Below are 12,315 nucleotides of genomic sequence, written 5' to 3' on the forward strand. Positions count from 1 at the left end.
AAAAATTTGCTTTTGTAAATAGTGCTACAGTAAATTACTTAGTAGCATGGCATTTCACACATTTGTGAGTTTATCTGTTGGACAGATTCCTAGAAGTGGAATTTTTAGGTCAAAATATTTATGTGTTTATTTAGTTTATTTAGTTTGGGTATATATTACCAAATTACCAGTTCCTTAGTTACCAGTTTCCATTCCCTCCAGCACTACATTAGAGTGCTTATTTTTCCATAGGTTTTAAAACTAAGGATTAGAATTGTCCTTTGCAAATGGAAAAATTCCTAGCATATGATCCTATAAGTAATATGATTCAGTATGTGATGTACTGCCTCAGAGTTAGCATTAAATCATCTTGGGGAGCCCTTGGATCGTACTTGGCATGGAAAAACCAATGTTCTGAAGAAGTTGGTTGATGTGTAAACTTGAGTTCCACCAAATAACTGGGATATCTCCAGGCACTGTCATTGTGCAGGGATAAAATGTTGCTCTTGTTATAATTCAAATTAATGGGCTGTAATTCTCTAGATTTTTCTTTTGGCTGCTCTCTTATTTCCATTCTAAGTAGAGATTTAAAATGTCCTACCTCTTGAAGCCTTTATTTGCCATGAGTATTATAGGTATTAAATATGTATATTATAACAAATTATTTGGACCCTTGTAAGAAAAACATCCAGCTAAAAGTGACCTGGAAGAAGACGCTTCATCCAGCTCTAGGCTCTGGGCTGTCACAAAAGATGACTCCTAAACAACTAAGGTTTTTTTGATATTCAGTGGTAGCAAATTCAGATGTCTATATATGTCTATTTAGACTTATGCATATATTATATATTTATTTGTATTTTAAGTAAATAAAGTTTTAAATTTTGTATGTAAAATCTTGCAAAATGTTAACACACCAAGGTTACATTTCCCTTAAAAATTTTTTTTGGCAATGATAAAAAGAGGGCTTAATTCTTAGAGGCTTATAAAGCATAAAACTAGCCACCTTTTCCTCTTACTTTTGTTTCCTTCATAGTATAATTTAGATGTTCTTGTCATTATTTCTGAAAATCACTTAAGGTTACTTCTAGCTCTTTGTTTCTTAGAACAAGAGGTGCAGTTTTTTGTTAAGTTTTGTATGTAAAAAAAGTATTTGAGCATTTACATTGGACATACAAAGGGGCATGATAGTTATTCTCTCCTGGAGCTTTCAAAACAATTGGGAGGACAAGACATACATATGACACACAAATGTAGTACCAAACAGTGTCTATGGAATTGAAAGACTCTGGGGATTTGAAAGTGAGTAGAAGGGCCAGTTCCATCCTTGAAATTGGAAGGAATTTTGGAGACTTTGGTGCAGAGTCATTGAATGGATTCTTCCAGTCTCTTGTGGAACCACATTTCTCTGTAATCCCTGGAATAGCTTTTCTCGCCTTTGTGGGATATCCGGTGGATAAGAGGCAGCAACAATGTATTGTAGTGGAAGGAGCACAGGATTATGAGTTAACACAGCTGGATTCTGATCCTGTTTTTGCCATATTAACTAGCTGGGTGACCTTAGTAGAGGCCCTTGGTTTTTTTATGCTTTGCTATCTGTGAGGGGAAAACAAGATCTGCTTAGCCAACTTTATATTTATAGCACAGGTGTTTTGTCAACGTCAGAGGAAAAATAGATTTTTAATGTTGGAAATATTTAAAGTGCTATCTAAATAAGAAATACTTTATTTAAACATATCACTCTTGTAGAGAACTGCTCTGTCTTATTCTGTACGTGTCATAAATTCTTTGTAACATAAACATGTATGGGATTTTTTAACCTCTATTAACTGACTACCCCACAGATTTTGATCTTTTAGTTTAGTTCAGGCATTCTGTTCCAAACGGCCTTTATCTTTAGTCTTTCAGTCACTGTTTACAGGTTCTTCTTCGTTATTAGGGTCTTCTTAAAGACCACAATAAATTATTTGGAGTCCTTTAAGAAACTCATTGGGCCAAAACTGAATGAGGAGAAGACACTTTGTCCAGTGCTCTCACAAAAGATCACTCTTAAACAATCACTGAACATCTTTATTGACTATGCTTTACTGTCTAATAGATCCTTTAGTGTTCTGTAGTTCAGGAGTAGCAAAGTCAGATGTCCCCCAGATGCCCACTGAACCACCAGTGAAGCAGGCCAGGTGGACAGTAAAGTGGGGGATTATCTGAACTAGGGGACAGCTGCTACTCAGCGCCAGCCCTTGTCACTTTGCAGGGACCTGGGCTTAGGGTTGCCAGATCTTTACATTTCTCAAAAGAAGGCTGAGGTCTGGATTTTCCTCTTTCTTTTCTTACTTTTAAACATTGGCTTAAAACACCTGCTGGACGAAACAAAACATCTCTGGGCCACATCCAGCTCTCAAGCCCTAGTTGGAGACATTGGTATACTTGCTTCACTATTTTTTTTTCTAATGTATTTAACTCATCAGTCCATCTACACTTACATTCTGCCCCTTCTGTTCTGTGAGCAGCGTGGTTGGTACAAGTGAGAGGGCATGCCATTTCCATCGTGGAGGAGAACGCATTTGCGGGAAGTTTCAGAGAAATGAGCAAGTTAAACTGCATTGGGGGTTTCCGGATATGGGGACAAATAAGATGCACTGAGGGGTGGCTGGGTCTATAAGTGATGTTAGTAACGAATTGAGTGGTTTGTTGGAAGGCTGGGAGGCAAGTTTCTGGGCTTCTTGTGGTGTTGAGTATGTGTAGCTGTTGCTCGTGCTGGAGAGGAGTTGTGTGTGTGACGTGGAAGAGGCTGCCGCTTGTGGGAGAAGGAAGGAGAACCGTGGAGCTTAGGACGTGCCCTTTTTCTTGCAGCAGTTGCTTGGGGAAGGATTGAGGCAGTCTTGGTAGTTGAAATGCAGTAATAGAAATTACAGGGAGTATAAAATTATTAAAAATAGCACCCTGTGTCGAACAGTTTGTTTTTTCCCCTCTATCCTGTCCTGTTTTTATTCCCTGTGTCTTGTCTCCTCTTATGTTACTCTTTAGGTAATGTGACGGTGCATGTTCAGCATCAGTTGCTACATATTTTCTTGGGAAAAGAGCAATACAACTCTTCGGTACTTAATTTTGCCTAAAGTATACTAAATTGGTTATTGTACATAAATCTTGTTACAGAGCTAAGTCCAACTTTGGACACTTCTCTACAGGCTCCAAGTTTTTCTTGTTGGTCACTATGGGAAGGAAGCAGGATACAGTTTAGAGACTTGTGTTCTTTTCCTCATTGTCAATTTTAAGGCTCTAAATGTTTAGGCTAAATATCCTACTTTCCTGAATATCCTGAATTTCCAGCTCAGTTTTTAGATGGTTTCTAGATTGTGTATCCTTTTTCTGAGGCTGGATGTACCATAGATCAGCAAATACTGTTCGTACTTGTTCTCTAAGCCTTCTAGGGCATAGAATAACCTGTGGTGGATGGAAGATTTCTTTTAGTGATTTTTCTCACTCTGTTACCCCAGCCATCTTGAAAGATCATGTCATTCTGGAATTGGATATAAATTCAGTAATCTAAATGAAAGTGCTTAGCCCAATATCTAGTGCCTAGCAGTGGCTCAGCTAAGACTGTTTGAATCTGAATGACCTATGGAATAGGAAGACATGTATTCTGCCAAGCATTTATTAGCACTTCTGAAATCACATTATGACTTTAAAATTCACTTACTTTACCATATAGACTTTGAATACCACATTTAATGCTTAATTCTATGTGATTTTAAACTCTCAGAGCCCTAATAGCTTCATGTTTATTTTAAAAGGGAGGATAAAGGTAGATTTGATGGTATAAGAGTAATTCTGAGCAGTCTTCTAAATAAAGCAGTTGAAAAAAAATAAAGCAGTTGTTCAAATGGAGTTAATACTGTTTTCAATCAAAAACAAAGTATATTTATAAAAAGTCTTGATTTTCTTGTTATAAGGCTTTTAAAATGGACTTTGTGCTGATATGTTTTAAAGAATGGCAAAACTTTTAATTTCCAGTATACTTAACGTACAGTGTTATATTAGTTTCAGGTGTACAATACAGCGATTCAACAATTCTGTACTTTACTCAGTGCTCATTATGATAAGTGTACTCTTAATCCCCTTCACCCGTTTCAGCCACCCCACCCCCCCAATTCTGGTAACCATTAGTTTGTTCCTTTATGGTTAAGAGTCTGTTGGTGTGCCTCTTTTTTCCTTTGTGCATTTCTTTTGTGTCTTAAATTCCACATATGAGTGAAATCATATAGCATTTGTTTTTCTCTAATTGACTTATTTCACTTAGCATTATATCCTCTGGATGCATCCATTTTGTCCCAAATGGCAGGATTTCATTCTTTTTTTTTATGGCTAAGTAATTTCCATTGTATATATATATATACCATATCTTCCTTATTCATTCATCTACTGATGGACACTTGGGTTTCTTCCATAGTTTGGTTACTGTAAATAATGCTGCAATAGGAAATGGCAATATTTGGAATAACTGTAATTTCCAGTGAGTGACTTCTTCACAGTAAATACTGCTCAGTTGAGTGGAAAGGAAATATGCTTTTACACTTGAAATAATTATGGCTTGTTTAAAAAGTGTCCTCAAATATGGGACTGACACAAGTGGATGTGAGAAAACATTTATGCACTCTTTCTAGGAGGTTTAAGAATTCTCTAGTTACTCATATTAGATGATCATCTACACTTGCTGAGGGGTTAGTGCTTCCTTGGGAACTTCCTTGGCTGGTTTTCCTCTATATGTTTTGGCCTTGTGGTAGGTCTGGTCCATAAAGATCAACATGGTAGGACTTTGGGTAAAACAGTTTGGATAAATACTTGTTAATACCACCACAAAATAAATTCCACTTATGAAGCACAAGTACCAGTGTATTTAGCTTTATAGGTCAACAACATTACTATATATAGTATGATACTACATATACAGCAAAAACATAACCTTTTAAAACAAACTGAGGTTGGGGGGTTTTTAAATACAGGGCAAGGAAGAATTCTTTAGTAATAGTTTTTTGTTTTGTTTTATTTTGTTTTTTTTGCAGTTACCAGTTGTAATCACTTGCCATGACATGCCCTTTCAGTTACTTGACCCTTTTTAGTTAAATTCTCTTCAACTTCCTTAAATCCATTAGGAACAATTGAGAATCAGCAGTTTTAGGGTATTTGGAAGGAAGGCCCTATATCGTAAGCGGTGATTAAAGAAATCTGTTTAGGGGCGCCTGGGTGGCTCAGTCGTTAAGCGTATACCTTTGGCTCAGGTCATGACCCAGGGTCCTGGGATCAAGCCCTGCATTGGGCTCCTTGCTCGGCGGGAAGCCTGCTTCTCCCTCTCCCACTCCCCCTGCCTGTGTTCCCCCTCTCGCTGTCTCTCTCTCTGTCAAATAAATAAATAAAATCTTTAAAAAAAGAAATCTGTTTATACTGTATCTGTGCTGTTAAGTCAGCTCTTGGTTGTCTTTCCACTGACTTAAATTTCTCCTCTTTTCTATCAGTAGGTTAAGAAAATCAACAGAAGTGGAGAAGGATAAGGTTGTGACTGGGCTGGGACAAATAGGGAAGCTTGGTGACCAGGAGATATTTTCTTCTCAGTTATAAGACTGGAGTCTTAGCATTCACTGTCAGGCTTCCTCTGTCTTCCATAGGTGATCAATGAACGTTGCTTATTAGTTAGGTTTCTTATTACCTGGAGGCAACTGGGGGAGGGGGTCCTGTACTAAGAACATCTTTTTTTTTTTTTTTTTAAGATTTTATTTATTTATTTGACAGAGAGAGAGAGAGAACTAGTAGGCAGAGAGGCAGACAGAGGGAGAGGGAGAAGCAGGCTCCCCGCCAAGCAGGGAGCCCAATGCGGGGCTTGGTGCCAGGACCCCGGAACCATGACCTGAGCCGAAGGTAGCCACCTAACCGACTGAGCCACCCAGGCGCCCCTCTCTATCTTTCTCTTTCTTTCCTTTCTTTCTTTCCTTCCTTCCTTCCTTCCTTCCTTTTCTTTCCTTTCCTTTCCTTAGGTTTATTTATTTATTTTAGAGAGAGAGCAGTGGGTGGGGAGAGGGAGAGAATGTTCAAGCAGACTCCTGATGAGCATGGGGCCTATGGAGGCTTGATCTCAAGACCCAAGAAATCACCACCTGAGCCAAAACCAGGAGTTGGATGCTCAACTGACTGAGGCACCCAGGTGCCCCTTGTTTGTTTTCCAGGTTAGTGTTATAGTGTAATCCGACAGCATTGACTTGAAACACTGATTATCAGGTTAAACAGGTACTAATGATTCAGTAAGTCATTTTCTTCTGAGTCATAGTAAACCAGTGCCCTAGGGGAATAGATTTAAAGTGGGTTCTTCATTTTAGGTGTAGCAAAACTCAAGGTTTTCTTCTTTAATTTGGGAAATAAACTTTGTGTTTTTATCAGAGGCATTTATCGTGTAAACTGTGAAACATCAACAACTACAAAGGTCCAGGGAATTTATCAAATAAGACTTTGATTCTACTGCAGGGAGTCTCCATGCTAGGGCTGCTGGAAAAGAGACCAGTTCAAAACAGGCCTAATGGGGAGGACACTGTGATATAATCCTTTGCCAATTTATCTTGAGTTCCTTTAGATGAAATTTTAATATTTGTGAATAGTTTTTTTGGCAGTTCTCCAATGTTTGGTTTCAGTTTATACCATTTGCATATCACTGGACTTGAGCATAATTGGGGAACTAGAGAACTAGAGGGTGGAGAATAGAAAAGTGGAGGTGAGGCAGAAAGGGCAAGCCAAGGGAGAAGTGTTTCTAGGAAGTGTAGGAGATGAGAGAAAGTAAATCGAGGCCAGAAAACTATACTCTAGTGGCCTCTGTAATGAAGGAAGGAACGGTGATGAGCCTGACCGTAAATGCTTTGGCAGAAAGCCATTGATAGGTAGAGGAAAGACTATTTAACCCCGGCTCGTAGGGAGGAATTTAAGAAAGAGCTCCTCAGGCGTGAGTGTGTCAAATACAGCTTGTCCACAGCTATTTCCCCACGGTGGGACTAGGAAGCAGAACCGTATACTGAGTGAAAACCCAGTGGTATTGAACATTTGGTGGTCCAGACCTAAGAAAATAAAATTCTGAATAGGTAATACATGTACTTAACAAAAATTCAAAAGATACAAAGGGGGGGGAATAAGAGGTAAAGGAAATCTCCCTCCTAAACCTGCCTCCCACCTAACCAGTTCCCTTCTCGGAGATCATCACTGTTGGAGTTTCTTTTCCTAGAGATGTATTTATGTAAGCATTTCATATTTCAAAGATTTTGTTCCATGTAAAAGAATATATAAATACAGATAAACAGAAGAAAATAAAAATCACCTAATCATCTATAATCCCACCGCCAGGCGTAACCACTATTAATAGTTGGATGTGTATCCTTTCAGGGCTTTTAAAAATGATTGTGTGCTTACAAGAGTGCTCTCTTACACTTAAAAAATTATTTTTAATCATCCAAGTAACACGTGGATACATTCCTATCTTAAAAAACAAATTCAAAGTGTTACAGCTCTTTTACAATTTGTCCAGCAGGTTTCCAGTTCCTACCAAAAGAAAAAAAATTCAAATGATACATATTAAGCCAAAATCTTCCTTCACCACTGCCTCCAATTATATCCCTTCCCTGTTGGTAATACCCGTGGTCATCTGCTTGTTAAAATTCTTTGAGCCATTTTAGATACATCTATAGGCATATATTGCTATGTTGTGTTTCTCATAAATGAGATCCTACTGTTTGTATGAGAATTAAAAAAGCATGATCTTGTTATTTTAATGTCATCTCCACAATTACCCGTTAAGTTGGACACTGTCACATGCTTAGTGAATATTACCTTTTCTATGAATAGCCTGAACGGTACATAGCATTTGGTAAACTGCTTTTGTTGCCTTCTATATTATTAAATATTCCTCTACCACATTACTTTAAAATGGCTGTTAACGTTGAATGCATGTGTCATAGTATATGTAATTTATACCTTCATTATTGTTATGCTATAATTGATAGGATGCTTGGTGAAGATCTTAGACTTGCAAGATCCTTTTTTGAAAAGGATTATTATTGAGATTAATACTATTACTGTTAAGTAAAGCTTTAGCCATTTTGTTTACTATCATTGATTCACATTTACTTAATTAGCCATTTTATTGCATGTATTAGATTATGGATTCATAACTATTAATAACAGCTATACTTGTAGTAGGCATTTAATTAATGCCATATTAAAGGTTTTTGATTTATTTTATAATAGCTGAGTTGCTTCTGAAGCATTTTGAGCAGGGGAATGATATATGAAATGGTATTTTAGAAATACTAGATGATATTATGCAGGGTAGGTTAGAATAAATTAAGGCATTCATTACATTTAAGTGAAAAACAATAGCCGACATTATAGCAATGGCAGGTGGAATGGAAAGGAAATTGTAGATGTGAATATTCACATGAACAAAGGTTTGTGGAGAGAGAGTTGAAGTAAAATCATCACGAGGGGTTCTAAAAATCAGCACTATTGATAGATAATTTAGGTACATATAATTAATTCATTTTAATTGTACAATTTTATGGATTTTGACGAATTACACAGTTGTATAACCACTACCACAAACATGATTTAGAACAATTTCATCTTCCCAGAAAGTTCCCTTTTACCTCTCTACAAATAATCCTCTCCCTTTAGCCCTGGTCCCTGGCAATCTCAGATCTACTTCTTGTCAGTATAGGTTTTTTGTTTGTTTTTGTTTTGCCATTTCTAGAGTTTTCTATAAATGGGAATCTTAAAGTCTTTTGTGTCTGGCCCCCTAGCATGAATTCAGCCATGTGTTGCATGTTATCAACAGTTCCTTCCCTTCTATTGCTGCATAGTAATCCTTTTATATGGGTGTATCACAGTTTATCCATTCACTGGATGATGGGCACTGGGTTGTTTCTAATTTTTGGCTGCTATGAATATAGGTGCTCTGAACATTAGCATACAGGTCTTTATGTGAACATATGTTGTCATTTTTCTTTACTAAATAACAATAGTGGGATTGTTAGGTCATATGGGAAGCGTACGTTTAATTTTATAAGAAACTGCCAAACTTTTTCAGAATGGCTATATCATTTTGCAGCAGCCATGTAGGAGACCTTGCTAGCTCCACATCTTTGTGAACATTTGGTATCATCAGTCTTTTTAAATTTTAGCTAACAATGGAGTTTTAAGGCAGAAAAATAGAATGAATGAAGTGGAAATGTCAAGTGGGAGAAGCTAATTTGGAAGTGACTGACAGTGGAGACACTGCTTCAGTTTTTGGTATTGAGTTTAAGATGTCTCCAAGTGGGAAAATAACCCCAGAGATTCTGTAACTTCTCTTACAGAACTTAAAAAAAAAAAACAAAAAAAGATTCGTTTATTTAGAGAGAGAACAAGTGCGAGTGGGGGTGAGGGGCAGAGGGAAAGAGAATCTGAAGCAGACTCCCCACCGAGTGCGGAGGCCCCACTTGGTGCTTGATTCTACCACCCTGAGATCATGACCTGAGCCAAAATCAAGAGTCCGACGCTCAACCGACTGAGCCACCCAAGCACCCTTCTTTTATAGAACTTTTAATAGAATGGCACTTTGAAGTCAGGGACTCATGAGCTCAAGATTGGCTCAGTTACTTTCCCTGTGATCTTGGACAGGTTATTTGCCCTTTCCAAGCTTTAGCTTTTCCCATTTGTCAAATGTGAAATGTAGGTAGTTATACTTAGAGTACGTGCTAATGCGGGGTGCCTGGGTGGCTCAGTTGGTTGAGCATATTACTTTCTACATAACGTAAGTTCTTAACAGATGTTCTTGAATCTAAGTAGTAGTTCGAAATAAGCTTACGTAGAATTATCAGGTCAAATAGGTAAAGGGTTTTAGAAATTGTTTTAGTGTATTTCCATTATGACATTAATACTTTATAGAAAGTTTGGAAAATAAAGAAGCAGCAAAAGAAGAACATTCAGGAGTATGCAGAATTCTTGGCAGATTCTTTCAGATTTCTTTCCAAAAGAGTTTCGTGCTATACTGTTGCCAGCAGTGCTTGAGTGGTCCTGTTTCTTCTCCGTTTTGCCAGAATTTAAAAATTTTATAATTTGATAGATGATAGAAGTATCTTTAATTCCATTTATTTGATCTATTAATTACTCTCCACTGAGTTGTAATGTTGCCTTTCTCGTGTTCAATTCTTACATACTAGGTTAAGTTTCTGAACATTGTCCATTTATGTTTATTTTTGTATTCCTAGTATAACGATTTTAACTCCCATACTTTATTTTTAATTTAATTTTTAGATTTTAATTCCAATATAGTTAACATCTGGTGTTATATTAGTTTCAGGTGTACAAAATAATGATTCAGCAATTCTGTATATTACTCAATGCTCATTAAGATAAGTGTACTCTGGGGCGCCTGGGTGGCTCAGTTGGTTAAGCGACTGCCTTCGGCTCAGGTCATGATCCTGGAGTCCCTGGATCGAGTCCCGCATCGGGCTCCCTGCTCGGCGGGGGGTCTGCTTCTCCCTCTGACCCTCTTCCCTCTCGTGCTGTCTGTCTCTCATTCTCTCTCTCAAATAAATAAATAAAAATCTTTAAAAAAAAAAAAAAAAAAAAAAAGATAAGTGTACTCTGAATTCCCTTCACCTGTTTCACTCATTCCCCCCGCCCCCCCAACTTCTCCTCTGGTAACTGTCAGTTTGTTCTCTGTAGTTAAAAGTCTGTTTTTTGGTTTGTCTCTCTTTTTTTCCCCTTTTCTTCATTTCTTTTGTTTCTTAAATTCACATATGCATGAAATCATATGGTATTTGTCTTTCTCTGACTGACTTACCTCACTTAACATTTTACTGTCTAGATCCATCCATGTTCTTGCAAATGGCAAGATTTCATGCTTTTTTATGGGTAAATAATATTCCTCTGTGTGTTGGTGTGTATATACACTACATCTTTATCCATTCATCTACTGATGGACCCTTGGACTGCTTCCATAATTTGGCTATTGTAAATAATGCTGCAGTAAACATAGGGTGCATATATCTTTTTGAATTACTGTCTTCATGTTCTCCAGGTAAATATCCAGTAGTGGAATTACTGCACCATATGGTAATTTTATTTTTAATATTTTGAGGAACCTCCATACTGTTTTCCAGAGTGGCTGCACTAGTTTGCATTCCTACCAGCAGTGCACAAGGGTTCCTTTTTCTCTGCACCCTTGCCATTGCTTGTTTCTTGTCTTTTTTATATTAGCCATTCTGACAGGTGTGAAGTGATATCTTATTGTGATTTTGATTTGCATCTCCCTGAAGATGAGTGATGTTGAGCATCTTTTCATGTGTCTGTTGGCCATCTGTAGGTCTTCATGGGAGAAACGTCTCTGCATGTCTTCTGCCCTTTTTTCAATCAGATTGTTTTTTTGGTGTCGAGTTGTGTAAGTTCTTTATACATTTTGGATACTAACCCCTTACTGGATATGTCATTTGCAAATATCTTCTCCCATTCAATAGGTTGTCTTTTTGTTTTATTGATTGTTTCCTTGGCTGTGCAGAAGCTTTTCATTTTGATGTTGTCCCAATAGTTTATTTTTGCTTTTGTTTTTCTTGCCTCAGGAGACAGATCTAGAAAAATGCTGCAATGGCTGATGTCAGATTATTGCCTGTGCTCTCTTCTAGTATGTTTATGGTTTCAGGTCTCAACATTAAGGTCTTTAATCCATTTTGAGTGTTTGTATATGGTATAAGAAAGTGATCCGGCTTCATTCTTTTGCATGTTGCTGTCCAGTTTTCCCAGTACCATGCGTTGAAGAGACTGTTTCCCACTGTATACTCTTGCCTCCTTTGTTGAAGATTAATTGACCACATAATCAGGGTTTTTTTTCTGAGCTTTCTATCCTGTTCCATTGATCTATGTGTCTGTTTTTGTGCCAGTACCATACTGTTTTGATTACTACAGCTTTGTAATATAACTTGAAATCTGGGATTATGACACCACCAGCTTTGTTTTTATTTTTCAAATTTGCTTTGGCTATTTGGGGTCTTTTGTGGTTCCATACAAATTTTAGGATTGTTTGCTCTAGTTCTGTGAAAAATGCTGTTGGTGTTTTGATAGGGTTTACATTAAATCTGTAGGTTGTTTTGGGTAGTATAGACATTTTGATAGTATTTGTTCTTCCAGTCCATGAGCATGGCATATCTTTCCATTTGTATCATCTTCAATTTCTTTCATCAGTATTTTATAGTTTTCAGAGTACAGGTCTTTCACCTCCTTGGTTAAGTGTATTCCTTGGTATTTTATTATTTTTGGTGCAGTTGTAAATGA

General features: G+C 37.3%; 1 protein-coding gene and 1 non-coding gene across 3 annotated transcripts in view; both read left to right on the forward strand.

The window, feature by feature from the left end:
* Window positions 1–12,315, forward strand: part of UBN2 (ubinuclein 2) — a 66,109-nt gene that overhangs the window by 7,353 nt on the left and 46,441 nt on the right. The window lies entirely within an intron of this gene.
* On the forward strand, window positions 7,504–7,556 carry LOC123326429. Its single transcript, XR_006541089.1, has one exon. It is a non-coding gene; the product is annotated as a U7 small nuclear RNA (small nuclear RNA).

Source organism: Neomonachus schauinslandi, chromosome 12, assembly GCF_002201575.2.
Source record: "Neomonachus schauinslandi chromosome 12, ASM220157v2, whole genome shotgun sequence".
Classification (NCBI taxonomy): Eukaryota; Metazoa; Chordata; class Mammalia; order Carnivora; family Phocidae; genus Neomonachus; species Neomonachus schauinslandi.